Source organism: Musca autumnalis, unplaced genomic scaffold (genome assembly GCF_047663935.1).
Source record: "Musca autumnalis isolate F117 unplaced genomic scaffold, ASM4766393v1 scaffold_2, whole genome shotgun sequence".
NCBI lineage: Eukaryota > Metazoa > Arthropoda > Insecta > Diptera > Muscidae > Musca > Musca autumnalis.
The window spans coordinates 245,400,103-245,414,237 of record NW_027411755.1 but is presented as its reverse complement, the minus strand read 5'-3'; positions in this window follow the sequence as shown (position 1 = coordinate 245,414,237).

Here is a 14,135-nt window from a genome sequence, read left to right as displayed (position 1 = left end):
ATGGCGTTACGTAAGCCAAGTATAGCGCAAAAGAGTTCGTTCTAAAAAGACGTTCGAGGAATTATGCTCCGCAGGGAGTCAAGGATTATAGAAGAATAAGAAGTCCATCTTGCAACTTGGGAGTCACTCTTTTGCTTTTGAACTTTTTGTTCTTTCGATTTTGATCGTGTCCATAAGCTATTTAAAATTTTTAGAGATTTGTTTTGAACCAACTACCCGCTATTAATACTTCAATACGAACCGAAACGTATTTTTAACGCAAAAGTATTGAACTTTTGTGGAAGAGATACCCAAGAAAATGGGCAGACATAGTTCATTTTGGAATATGATCTAAATTTGGAAGTCAGACCTTTCCATAGTTACTGTTGCCAATCGTCATTTAAGTTGAACACCGTTGGATATTTCTAATTTCCATCCCATTATATCAGGAAATACCCCTCAGTAATGTTGGCAACATTTTCCTGTGTATTTCAGCCAGCTTCTCTACAAGTAGTGTCTTAGGACACTCCGCACACTGGTCGAAACCGATCGATCTAGCGGCGCGAAAGTCAAAAAATCAAAGTATAAAATTGCGAAATGTTTTCCATTGTATCGATTACAGACACTCAGCTGACTTAAATTTTTGTTTACTTTTTTTGTTATTGTAAATATTCACTCAGTTATTCACTGTCAAGTGCGAGAAATATTAATGCATCAGATTTTAACAAAATTGTTGCTAAAAACTGTTTTCATATTTTTTAATTGTTAAATGAATTCGTAATAAAACTAAACAAAGATTATTTTTTATTGATAGGGGAGGGTGTACGTTAATTTAAAAACAAGTGAGAAAAGGTCTGTACGGGGCCGACTATGTGATACCCTACACCACTACCTCTGTGCATAATCTTTTCACTCTAAAACATTTCTTTTAGGGAGATTCGAAAGATTTCACCTATCTAGCTTTTATACCAAATGACTTAAGGCGAATTAAACCAAAATAATTAATATTTAATTTTATATTTCACTACTATCGACAGAAAAAGTGGAAAAAAAAGATGTATTACCGACTATTGCGATATCTCTATTATTTGACCACCTACGCCAACCTACTTTGCATAATTTTAAAGATGGGATTTTCTACTTTCTTAGTCAGGCTTTGCTTTTAGATGGTCCCCAACTGAAGTTGTGATATTCGTCATTATTACTAAAATCGCAAAAATGACAAGTTGGGTTCTATTAGCGACTATTGCGATATCTTCGCTGTTTGACCACCTACGACAACTTACGTTACATCGTTGTAAAGGTTATATTTTCCACTTTCCTTGCTTTTTATATACCCCTTATAGACGCTGAGATATTTGCTTTGGAATAAAATGTTGAATTTTTCTCCAAATAAATTTTTTGCTCATTCCGATCCCTAAATATTATCCGACCATCATCAAAATCAATAGGCTACTTCCTTTGTGAGACCTCCATTAACCCTCGAAATTTCGTGACGATCCGATCCAAATTGCGACCTGTAGCGTGATTTCCAAAAAAAAAAAAAAAAAAAATGGAAAACGGGATGTATTACCGACTATTGCGATATCTCCGTTAGTTGGTCAACTACGCCGACCTAATTTGCATCATTGTAAAGATGGGATCTTCTACATTTATAGTGAGGCTTTGTTTTGGAATGTCTCCAACCATAACTGTGAGATTCGTCATTATAATAAAAATCGCAAAAATGAAAAGTTGGATTTTATTTGAGACTATTGTGATATCTCCGTTGTTTGATATTTTCTACTTTCATTGTCAGGTTTTGCTTCTGGTATACCCCATACAGAAGCTGAGCTAGTCGCTTTGAAAAAAAAACGTTGTGTTTTTAAATAAATACGTTTTTTGCCCATTACGACCCCTGAATATTATCCGACCATCACCAAAATCAATAGGCTTCTTCATCTGTGAGACCCCCATTTCATGACGATCCGATAAAAATTGCGACCTGTAGCGTAATTTCCAAAAAAATGGAAAAATGTGGTGTATTACCGACTATTGCGATATCTCCGTTATTTGGTCACCTACGCCGACCTAGTTTGCATCATTGTAAAGATGGGATCTTCTACTTGCTTGATCACCTAAGAACCTACTTTACATCATTAAAAGGTGATATTTTCTACTTTCATCGTCAGGTTTTGCTTTTGGTATACCCCATATAGAAGCTGAGATATTCGCTTTGGAAAAAACGTTGCCTTCTTACCCACATAAGTTTTTTGCCCGAGATATTCATTTTGGTATATATAAGTATGGGTCAAACTTTTTGGCCAAAACCAACTTATAATACCCTCCCCACATAGTGGTGTAGGGTATAACAAATGTTAGGGGCCTGAAGTTACATAGTTATACATGAATAATTATTTTCAAAAATTATAATTTTTTTATGATTTTAGTGCAATATACTTTTGTTGAATGGAGCGTAACTACAAAGGTTCTCTAAGGTCCAGTCCAATTTTTTTACTAATTAATTTGAACTTCCTATATTCCGAATAACCACAATTTAGCTGCAAATACCTGCAAATCTTGCTGATAAATGGTCTTGAAAAATAGAGTAAATCCTCAAAATACCCAAAAACTGCCGGTATAGTTATATGGGGGCTATATCAAAATGTAGACGTATGTTCACAATTTAGGGTGGAGAAGATGTATGACCAACGAGAACCTCCTGTGCCTGAAAATGTAGACAAAATCCTAACAAAAGCGAATATTGGGAAGTACCGTTTTATGGGGACAATATCAAAACGTAGACCTACATATGTCCAAAATTTTTGGTGGAGGATGATTGTGTCCACTGGGAATCCCAACTACCAAATTACACCTAATTTGGCCGGAAAATGTAGCTTTAAACCCCCAAAATAATGAAAATCATTAGGTACCTTAAAAGGGGCCTATACTCAACGTGGACCTATGTCCACAATTTTTAGTGGAAAGGTCTAGTGATCACTAGATTAGGGTTTCTATTACTACTAATTGGAAGGAGCTAAGGAACTAATTTGGAAGGAAAGGGTGGCTTAAATCCTCAAAATACCAAATATCAGGATTTACCGTTATATGGGGGCTATAACAAAATATTAGCTGATGTTTTTCATATTTAGTCCACGGACACAAACTGAGTGTGTGCAAAATTTCATTCGTTTTCCAGTTATTAATTTCGCGCAGCTAGATAAGTGATTTCGACCACAGTGCGCCGTTCAGATTCGGCGATATACTGTTGGTCCCATATCACTGAGCTAATATGAATCAGGGTGCACTTATTGATATAAGAGAAGTCTCCCTTGTCCCGCCTGGGATGTTTGTGGAACAATTATATATATCGGGAAGTATGAACCTGCCCAGAAATAAAACATATCATTGTGAACAGTACCACAGGGATTACCTTCGGAAACAATTCTTAAACGATACTCGAACAACTCTTAAACTCCACTTAAACAAAAAATATGTAGTTTTTATAGGGAAGTTAGTCGATCCATTTGTCCTGTGTATGTCTCTGATGTCAGTCATGTCTTTTCGTAGGAATTCTTAGAGTTTTTGGGTCATTATATCAGGAAACATGATCTCGCCAAGGAAAAAAATATATTGTTGTAATCAGGACCACATGGACAACTTTAGTATAAACATTCAAAATTGTCCAATATTATCCTTAAACTGCACCTTCAGGAAAAATTTCAAAATTATTCTAAAATCCTGAAAGTGATGAAAGGTGCTCATTAGTAGTTTTAATTGGAGCTGACAAGGTTTTTTTAGAGCTTGAGTTTTTATTGCAGTCTGAACATGGCCCTGAAAAAATTTACATCATATCGACACCTCCAAATAATAGTATGCTAAGTCTAAAAAGTGACTTTTGCAGGAGAAGCTCTCAAAGTGTGGACATTTTTTTGAACTTCAGTACTATGCAAGTCAATATTGGTTTATAACTTCTGTTCGGATTGACCGATCATTACCAAAATTTGACAGAATTTAAGTTAAAGGACGTTCGACACCTCCAAATAATAGTTTGCTAATTCTGAACAGTGAGTTTTGCAGGACAAGCTCTAAAAGTTTGGAAATTTCGTTGACCTTCAGTACTATGCTAAGTAAATATTTGTTTATAACTTCTGTTCGGATTGTCCGATTATTACCAAAATTTGACAGAATTTAAGTTAAAGGACGTTAAATATAAAAATGTAAAGAACTTGAAAACATGCTAAGTCGAATTAGCATACTATTGTTTGGAGGCGTCGATATAACCGATACGGTACATCTTCGGACTTGATATAAACAAATAATAACTTGTTCGAAAGATATTAGTCACCCCTTTAAAAGGAAGAAGCATCCATAGAAATCCGTTGTGAGAAAAAGAAGATATGTCCGTTTAAATTTGAAAATGTAAGAAACACAGATTTTCACTACTTTTAACGTTATAAAAAAAAAATAAAACGAAGTGAGACAAACGAACTAAAGGCATTGTCGTTGTCCATGGATCCCAACACGATATAATTTTGCATAAGAACGCTTGAATATTTTTCTGGTCAACTTTTGTAGCACAGTGCCATTTATCGACATTTTTCGAAAAGTTGGCACTTTCTCAAGGCCAAAACTGCCAGAAGGAGCGTTCCAATGCTTTTGCGATGTATTAGAAAGTTCTTAACTACTGTCTTGGCTACAATTGTTGTCCTTGTGTTCGATCGAAAATATCAATGGCTGTTATATGCCAAAATGTCCAAAAAACATGGATAAAAAACTTAAGGTCAAAATCGGGAGGCTTGATTTTCACGTTAGACCTACGGTCTAGTAGACTTTTTTGCTCAGTTCAATTCCAGCAATAAGAAACGCGAAGGGCCCATTAAGGTTTTTTCCTTCCATACAAATAGCCCCGGCCTAGTATATACACTTTCATACGAGCAAAATGTGCCTCATCGAAATAATGGTTTTAGAGCCCAAGTATGTTTGGACGAAATGTGTTTCAGACAATTTGGAGTTGATTTAGCCTTGTCCGTCCACCTGTCTGTCTGGCTGGCTGAAGCGAACGATAATTCTCGATGAATGAATCGGTTCCCAACCGATTCCGATTTCGTAATATTTTGCCTAAACTTAGTTTAAGTACGAAGATAAGGTCCAATCCTTCTGGTACCTCCCCCACAAAAATCGAAAATGTTCGGAAATTTTGTGCGCACGATAACTCTTGAAGGGATTAACCGATTTACTCCATACTTTGCACATCTTGAAATGTGTACCAGACTTAGATAAGGTTTCAATATGGACTCAATCGGTCCACTCTTTCTGGTACTTCCCACACAAAATTTGGGAAAAGTTCAGTTTAGGGCCTGCTCTCGAATCGCTTTGATTTTTGTTGTAGCAACTTGTATTTACTGCCCCCCATACGACGGTACAAGTTTCATCAGGGGCAAGTCCATACTTCCTGAGAAAAGAGCCTGAAAGGTGCAAACAAATCCTATGACACCATATGTAGTAGTTTAACCGCAAGATATCTCTCGCGCGGATCTGTCGATTCGGTCCAAAATTTGGCTTTCGTAATATTTTGTCCGAACTTAGTTTACGTTCGAAGATAATCCATATCGGTGCACTCCTTTAGGTACCTCCCCCACAAAAGTTCAAAAATGTTCGGAAAAATTGTGAGCACAATAACTCTTGAAGGGAGTGAACGATTTGGTACATACTTTACACATCCTAATATACCTACCAGATATATATCAGGTTTAATATGGACTATATTTGTCGACTCTTTCGGGTACCTCCCACACCACTTTAAAGCTGAGTAAGGTTTTGTGTTGGGCGTTGAGAAAAAACAACAACAAAACCACTATGTCATCATATGTAGTCGCTGAAGAGCACGAAAACTCTCGAACTGATCAACCGATTTGAACCAAAATTGGTGACATTGATCTTCTCCTTAGGGTACCTCTCCCACAAATTTTCCACATTTTTGGCTATATGCAATTTAGGTTCCGTTCGAAGATCCTTTGCAAATGAATTATGATGCTGTTCGTTGAGGTCCTGTTTACAGCCATATTATGTTTTCCGAGGACAAGTCCCTGCTTCCTGACATACTGGCCGAAATTTATAGGATGACCCACTAAAATGACTAGTGAGCCAACATATATCAAAAAGATATGACTCTCAAAATAAGATCCACTTCCATAATGGACTATGTCGGTACATTCCTTTAAGTACCCCCTCCGAAACACTTCAATTCTAATTCACATTTTTGTCGGCAAGTTCAAATGTCCAAAATAGCCACAAAATTCTGAAAAGACCATAAGTAAATTCGATCTGTCCGTAGATTAATGTTTCAATTCACATAGGCTGTGGGTATACCTCTGTTGGCAAAGCCGACTGATACTTTTTTACATGTTACATAAAATCTTCATGTAGATTTTTTCGATAATGTTATCTGTCGAACAAAAAATCTATCCATTCTAAAGTTAGACATTTTCCGACAAAATTTGGCATTAAAATCAAATTTATGTCATGGTCAGGACACTATTCGCAAACTGTAAGCATTCCAGTAGCACTCATCTGAGTGCTTCCCGTAGGACAGAATAGCCCCTGCATTAAATCTTAGGCACTCCAGTCAGATATGTATGTTTCCCAAACATATTCTGAGAAAAAAGAGGGTATTGTGAATAAGTACAAAATATATATTGTTGGAGCTACCATATACGAGGGCTGCAAGAAAACTATCTGGCATAAGCAACACCGCGTGTTTCCAGGCGCCATTTGAATTTTTTTTTGGAGAGTTTGACAGTTTTTAGCCTATACGTACTCAGGATAGTTACTTGTACTTGTGAACATTTTCTTTCTTGGTACATGTGAACATTTTCGTCCAATCATTTTTCACAACTTACGACGTTGATATTCACGGCAAGTGCGCATTGATCAAATTAAATTTTTGTCTGTTGATAAAGGGCCATCCTATAGCACTATGAAAAACAGGCTTAATGAATTCAATCGTGGCCGACAAATACAAAAAACAATATTCCACAACATCCCATACGGGACAAGGGAGACTTCTCTCATAATAATGAGTGCACCCCGATTCATATTTAGGTCAATGATATGGGACCTACTGTTTATCGCCGAGTCCGAACGGCGTGTCTTAAGACACCAATTGTGGAGAAGTTTTTCAAGGCTGAAATACTCAGAAAATGTCGCCAACATTACTAAGGGGTATTTTGCCACCGTTGAAAAATGATTGATGTTGCCTAGCCGAGGAATCGAACCCCCGAACTTCTGCGTGCAAGGCGGGCGTGCATACCATTGCATCACGGTGGCACCCGTGGCCGACACTAGCCAAAATACGAAGGTCGTGAGGTTAGCCCAAAATAAAGCGTGCCATGTTATATGCCGTGAGATTAAGGCGTCCTTGGGCATTTCTTCCACCAACTATCATTTGATATTGAATAAACACCTGACTGCAAAATGGATTTTTCTCGTAAGATCCAGCAAAAAGAGCCTCTTGTGGATTGGTGCAAAGAAATTGGGAATAAAAACGATCGTGGTGCTTCAAACGACGGATCTATACTTTGGAGCCCGAAATAAAACCGAAATCGACCGTTTAGGCCTTGGGAAGCGACCTAAATCCAACGAAAGTTGTTCATATAAGAATCACTTCGAAGCCGATGGTCGCCTGTTTCTGTGGCAAAACTGACGGTGTGGCGACTGTACGGCTTGATAAATGTAGGACCATGAATTCTGAGTCGTACACTACAATTTGTTTGCCAGAAGTCTCCTGAGAAATTCGAAAAACAAACAAGGAAGACGAATTATTCTGCGTCTTGACAATGTGGGCTTTCAAACATCGATTCAAACCAGCGCCTGTTTTGCCGAAAAAAACGTCGAATTGATGGCTCATTCGCCGTACAGCTTTGATTGGGGATCCAATGACTTTATTTGATTCCAGCACATCAAGAAAAAAATGTCGTGGTCAAAAACCATGTTTTGAAGATGCCTAAACCGGAGTGGAAAAAGTGACTCAACACTTGGTGTGAGCGTATAAAAATGCGTACAAATCATGCTGGAAACTATTTAAGAAATCAATAAAACTGTGTTTGTTGGTGAATATTCGCGTTTTCGTTGTTCGGCCAGATAGTTATCGTTCGACCCACATATTATGGCCCAATAATATTTATTTTTGAACAGTTTGTCTATTATAGCGAAGATCTTTTATTATTAATTTTAATTAATTTCTCGTTAGAGTCGAGCTTAACGACCGATGATTTTTTGAAAGCGAAAAAGCAAATTTAATTATATATTTTTTTTTACATATTTACAATATCCTCTACAAAAACTTCTAGAATAGAGATTTTGTTTAGCATCTCCAAGCAAATACCTTTTTATAGGGTGCCACCGTGTCCTGATTGCCTCGTTTCGATTCACAAGCCAGACAACAACACATTTTAATGGTGGCAAAAATACCCCTGAGTTTCAAAACAGGAACGACAAATGTAAAAAAAAATAACCAAGGAGGTGAGACAATTTTCCTAAAGTGTCATAAAATTTTACAACATTCTAGTTGAGTAAATATTTCATTCAAAATAGTTGATGTTTAGATGTGTCCTTGATTCTAAAGGATTAGATAAAGATCATCAAATTTATGACTTCATTGGAAACAAATTGTTGCATTCTTTCAGTTTGTTGAAATTTTGACAAATAAATAAATTGAATTCATCTTAGAAATGATAGGGAAATAATCACATTTCCCTTTACACAACCATAAACATACTTGGAATTGGGACCACATTATGGTTGGATAAGAAACGATTTTTTACCATAAAATACAATCATTTGTAAATGAGAATTTACTATTGAAAATACAACTGCGTTTAATATTGGTAAAATATTCTTGGCATTTCTGCCATTTAAAATTTCTCAAATGGTGTCTTAAGGTAGACCTTTCAGACTCAGCTATTAAAAGTAGATCCCATACCATTGAGGTCACCGAGAGAAGACATATCGTAAGAGCAAAGACAACAAAATAGGGTATTTTAAAAATCTGGAAATATATATTGTTGATCCAAAAATGTATGTTGTGTCATTATGGTGCCTGGCACAAAATATATTTTAATAATTTGTTCTTAAAATATGATATCTGTATGAATCGGGGTGTACTCAGTGTACTCATGTATACAAAAATAGCAACAAGTGTGGTATTAAAACAGACCTGCGTTTGCCAGATCGCTGATCCCCTCCTTAAGGCACAGTTCGGAACCTATGAATGGAGACGCGGCTATAATCTTTTTATTCATTGTTATTCCCTATTTCTGATGTCATGTTGTGGGGGACAGTTTTTGCAGGTTCGAATCTTTTGATCTTTTTATTGCCAAAAAACCGTCTTCCTTCCTTCTACATGACTGACAAATAAATCTCAGTTATTAGACTTTTTAACACCATTTTTATGCCCCTCCCGGTCTTTGTTCGAGTAGTTTCGGAAACGTTTATTGATTTTTTTGTGTTTGTTCTGAATTTGTTTCTTTCAAATGGGATATTTGCCGACAAATTCTCTAAGGACTTTTGGCTACTGTGTCGGCAAATATTTATTTGGTTTTGATGGCAGATTGGGAAAAGTCAAGTACATAATGAAGACATTGTTGTAGGAGAAGGAATTGTTAGGTTGACATCATTAGCAAAGTGTTTAACATCTTTTTTTTTGCTGCTGCAGCTATTCACATAAAGACAAACAAAACAATGACCCAAGGAAGAAATGTGGAAATGTGTCACTTGTAAGGATAATAAAATCAATGCTTAAATGGTTGTATGGCTGTTTGTGTGTGTGTGTGTGTGAAAATGGAGAGTCGCAGAGAAAACCTGTCATTGAGGGATACAAAGATTGCCAAAAAAACACATAGCCATAGCGACATAAAGAACCTCACTGGTGGTGGCGGCATCCTTTGAAGAACCTTTAGTGGCGGCAAATGAACAATCACATAAAACGCTCAGCCCCGCTTGACATAGAGAGCAGTTTAAAAATAAGTTGTATCATTTGAAAAAAAAGGAAGATGTCCGCCTACTTTTGCTGGCAATGGCTCCCTGAGCGTTTCGCATCCTCGTTTTCCTTTTTTCCTTGCGTTTGGCCAAAGAAGATTGTGGTGGGTTTTCTTTTATTTCTTCTTTAATTGAGACCTCCGTGTTGAGGCATAAAATTTTTGCCAACCTAAGCCGGGGTAATGATGACTTGTGAAGATTCTTCTTTTGGAAAATACCGACAGGTTTCTGCTTCCCTCCCCCAAGGGATCTACGTGGGACGCTCCAGTAGAACCTGAGCACAGAGATAGGCATTGCGTGTTGCCATTGTATGGCAACATGAAGGGCGAATTATGACGAGATTCGACAAAACTAATTGATTTAAAACACCATAATCGCCTCATCAGCTCACAACAAGCATAGCGAGAGAGAGTCCATAGCATGATCAGCAAGGAAGAAGGCTTGCTTAATCCTCCACATTGATTGTTTGCTTGCTTTCGACCACACTGTGGTCTTCGATTATGTTGTACTTATGCGGCCAGGGAGGGTGTTAATGTACGCCGCCTAATACATGCATTTTTGCATCTGCCTGTCAACAGTGACATTTTGGTTTCATAGGCAACCACATTGGTCTACACCTCTCCTAACGGCCATGGAAGGGAAGGAACTTCATGCTTCATGTTCGTTCCTTTCGTCCTCTAAATGAAGCAAATCATTAAATCATAAACGATTTAAATGATCTCCTGGCCCTTTTGCGTTTTGTTCGTTCCATCCTCAAATCATCCATGTAATTCGAAATTATTGGCCAGATCTACATACTTTTTAATTTTCTCTGCCTTCAAACTTGAAAAATCTGCTACCAAATAGCGGTGGTTAGTTCCACCATGGGACATCATTTACAGCAATAATTGGTCATAATGTTGGCCATGATTGGCATTTGCATTGTATTTTTGACAATCTGTTTTGTAGTTGACTCTACGGCTGGTTGGCTGGCTGTCTGTCGTGCTCAACATGCAACAGGCCAAAAATGTGTGGTGAATATATCGTTGAATTTGTCGCGGTTGAATTTTGGGTAGTGATCGTCGTCAATCTGTTGTATGCCGTCTCATGCAAACTAGTTTGCCTTTAATGGCCTTGTCAATTTCACACACACACATCGACATGTAGCCAACCATCCATTCTTCCTTCATCTACCTAAGATTATGGTTTTATAATTTCGCAGAATTCTTCCCTTGTCTTCAATTCATTGCATTTGCTAGACAATCAACTCTACTTATGGTTTTATGACACTGCCAACAAATCGATCATGACTCGTCTCTCAGCATTGTTGTTTTAGCACACTGTCGTCTCCTCGTTGTGTCCTTTTTACGATCTTTTAACACTTTAAAGTTGTAAAAATTCCTTTAAATTATTTTATGATCCCCTCATCATCAATGTAAGTTAACCAGCCAAACAACTAGCCATCCTGCCAGCCAAAGAATGAATTTGTTCTTTCCCAAAAATTCGTTCCATTAACAAAAATAGAAAAAAAACTTTTATGGCGGCCTTGTAAATCAATTAATGCCAGGAATTGTTGTTAGAAGGACGAGAAAAAAATAGTTTGTTCCACATTTAACACATTTGACTTTTAAAAGTCAATGTGTTTCACATGTAAAAAGTCACCATTTTATGGCATCGATGACATTGGTCCACAAACAAGAACAAAGTGTAAAATAAACAAGAAGGTGAGAAAATTTTTTGCCAAAATGTCATATAATTTTAAAATTCACTAGTTAAGTAAACATTTCATTCAAAATACTCGATGTGTGGACGTGTCCTTGATTGTAAAGGATTAGATAAACATTGTAAAGTTTATGGCTTCATTGGAAACAAATTGTTCCATTATTACAGTTTGCTGAAATTTTGACAAATCATTAAAATTGAATTCATCTTAAAAGTGATGGGGGAAATACACGCTCTCCTCTTTACACATCCCTCAGTTTCTCGGAATGGAACGAGATTAAGTACATTTGGATAAGATTTGATTTTTTTATCCAAATTCCCACTTATTTGTAAAATAAATACCCATCATCAAAACAAATCATAACATCTCTTTTAGAAGTGCTTCCATGAAAACAAACGAAGATTCAAAATTATGGCATCCATATATTAACTTTATATGGGAATTAAACTTATCTCCGCGTTCCTCGTTCAACTACGGTGATAACAATAACACTCGGAAAATTTAGCGGGAAAGAAGATTTAAATTTAGGTTCAGGCGTTGGGATAGTTCCCAACTCCGTTCGTATGAACCATATAAGTATAACACCAACATTTTTGGTATAACGTCCAAGAAACAAGTAAAAAAGTATCAGTGGGCTTTGCCGGCAGAGTTATACCCTCAGCCTGTGTGGATAGAAATACTTGTTGTCCCAAAAAAACCTATGTATTTAGGGGGGTTTTCAAAATGTTGGGCGTATGCACCGACAAAAGTATGGATGGGATTAAAGCTCACAAATTTGCGGGGATATCGATAGATAGGGCTTTTTATCACACTAGCCTACGAAAAACATAATATCGCTGTAAACAGGGCCACTAGGAAAACCTTCGGTAAAAATGTGCAAAGAATCCTCGAAACACAAAAATGTTGAACATTTGTGTGGGTAGTACCACAAGGATTGGACAAATATGTCCCAAATTTGAACGTAAACTAAGTTTCGACAATATTTAGAAATCCAAAGTTTGGACCAAATCGGTTGCTACGTCTATGAGACATCGCGCATACCATATTAGCGAATATTTTCGAAATTTTGTGGGGAGGTACCGGAAGGAGTGGACCTATAAGTACCACCTTCGAATTTCATCTAATATTCGAAGAAATATTATAATACCCAAAGTGTGGACGAATGCAGTATTAGGTTCGAGCCCTCCAGCCACTACATATACCAAAGGGGGGTTTTTACAACTTTCGGGCTGTTTTCTCAAGAAGTATGAACTTGCCCCTGAAAAACCATTTACTGCCGTAATTGAGGCGACGAATGCAAGTTGCTTCAACAAAAACCAAAGTGATTCGAGAGCAGGGCTTAAAGTGAAATTATCCAAAAATTTGTGTGGGAGGTACCCGAAGGAGTGGACAAATATAGTCAGAATTCCCACCTGATCTATATCTTGTAGATATTTTAGGATGTGTACAGTATGGACCAAATCGGTCACTCCCATCAAGAGGTATTATGCGCACAATTTTTCCGAACATTTTTTTAACTTTTGTGGGGGAGGTACCTGAAGGAGTGGACTGATATGGCTTATCTTCGAACTTAAACTAAGTTTGCATAAAATATTACGAAGACCAAATTGTGGAGCGAATCGGCAGATACGTTCGAGAGTTATCTTGCACTCGAACCAGCTCACACGGTGTAATAGGGGTTTTTTGCAACTTTCAGGCTATTTTCTTAGGAAATTTGTACAGTCGTATGGGGGCAGTGAATAAAAGCTGCTACAACAAAAATCAAAGCGATTCGAGAGATGGCCCTAAACTGAACTTTTTCGAAATTTTGTGTGGGAGGTACCCGAAGGAGTGGGCCGATTGAGTCTATATTGGAACCTCATCTAAGTCTGGTAAAAATTTCACGATGTGCAAAGTATGGACCAAATCGGTTACTCCCTTCAAGAGTTATCGTGCGCACAAATTTTCCGAACATTTTCGAACTTTTGTGTGGAAGGTACCAGAAGGAGTGAACCGATATAGCCCATCTTCATACTTAAACTAAGTTTGGGTTAAATATTACAAAAGCCAAAATTTGAACCGAATCGGTTCATCCGTTCGAGAGTTATCGTGCGCACCAGCCAGACAGACAGACGGACGGACATTGCTCAATCGACTCCAAATTGTCTGAAACACATTTCGTCCAAACATACTTGGGGTCTAAAACCATTATTTCGATGAGGCCTGTATGAAAGTGTATATACCCTCGTTAGCATAAATGCTGAGGGTATAAAAAGTTATACTGTTGTAATAATAGCCGCATTAACTATAAAACTTATCCGCAAACAGGGGTCAATTAGTACCCACCAAAATTTTATGGAAGTGATTTCATGAGATGCCATGATTTCACTGGATCTTTTGCATTGGTTCAAATGAAGTCGTGAAAGATCCGATATTTTCATCAGCATTTGAACACATT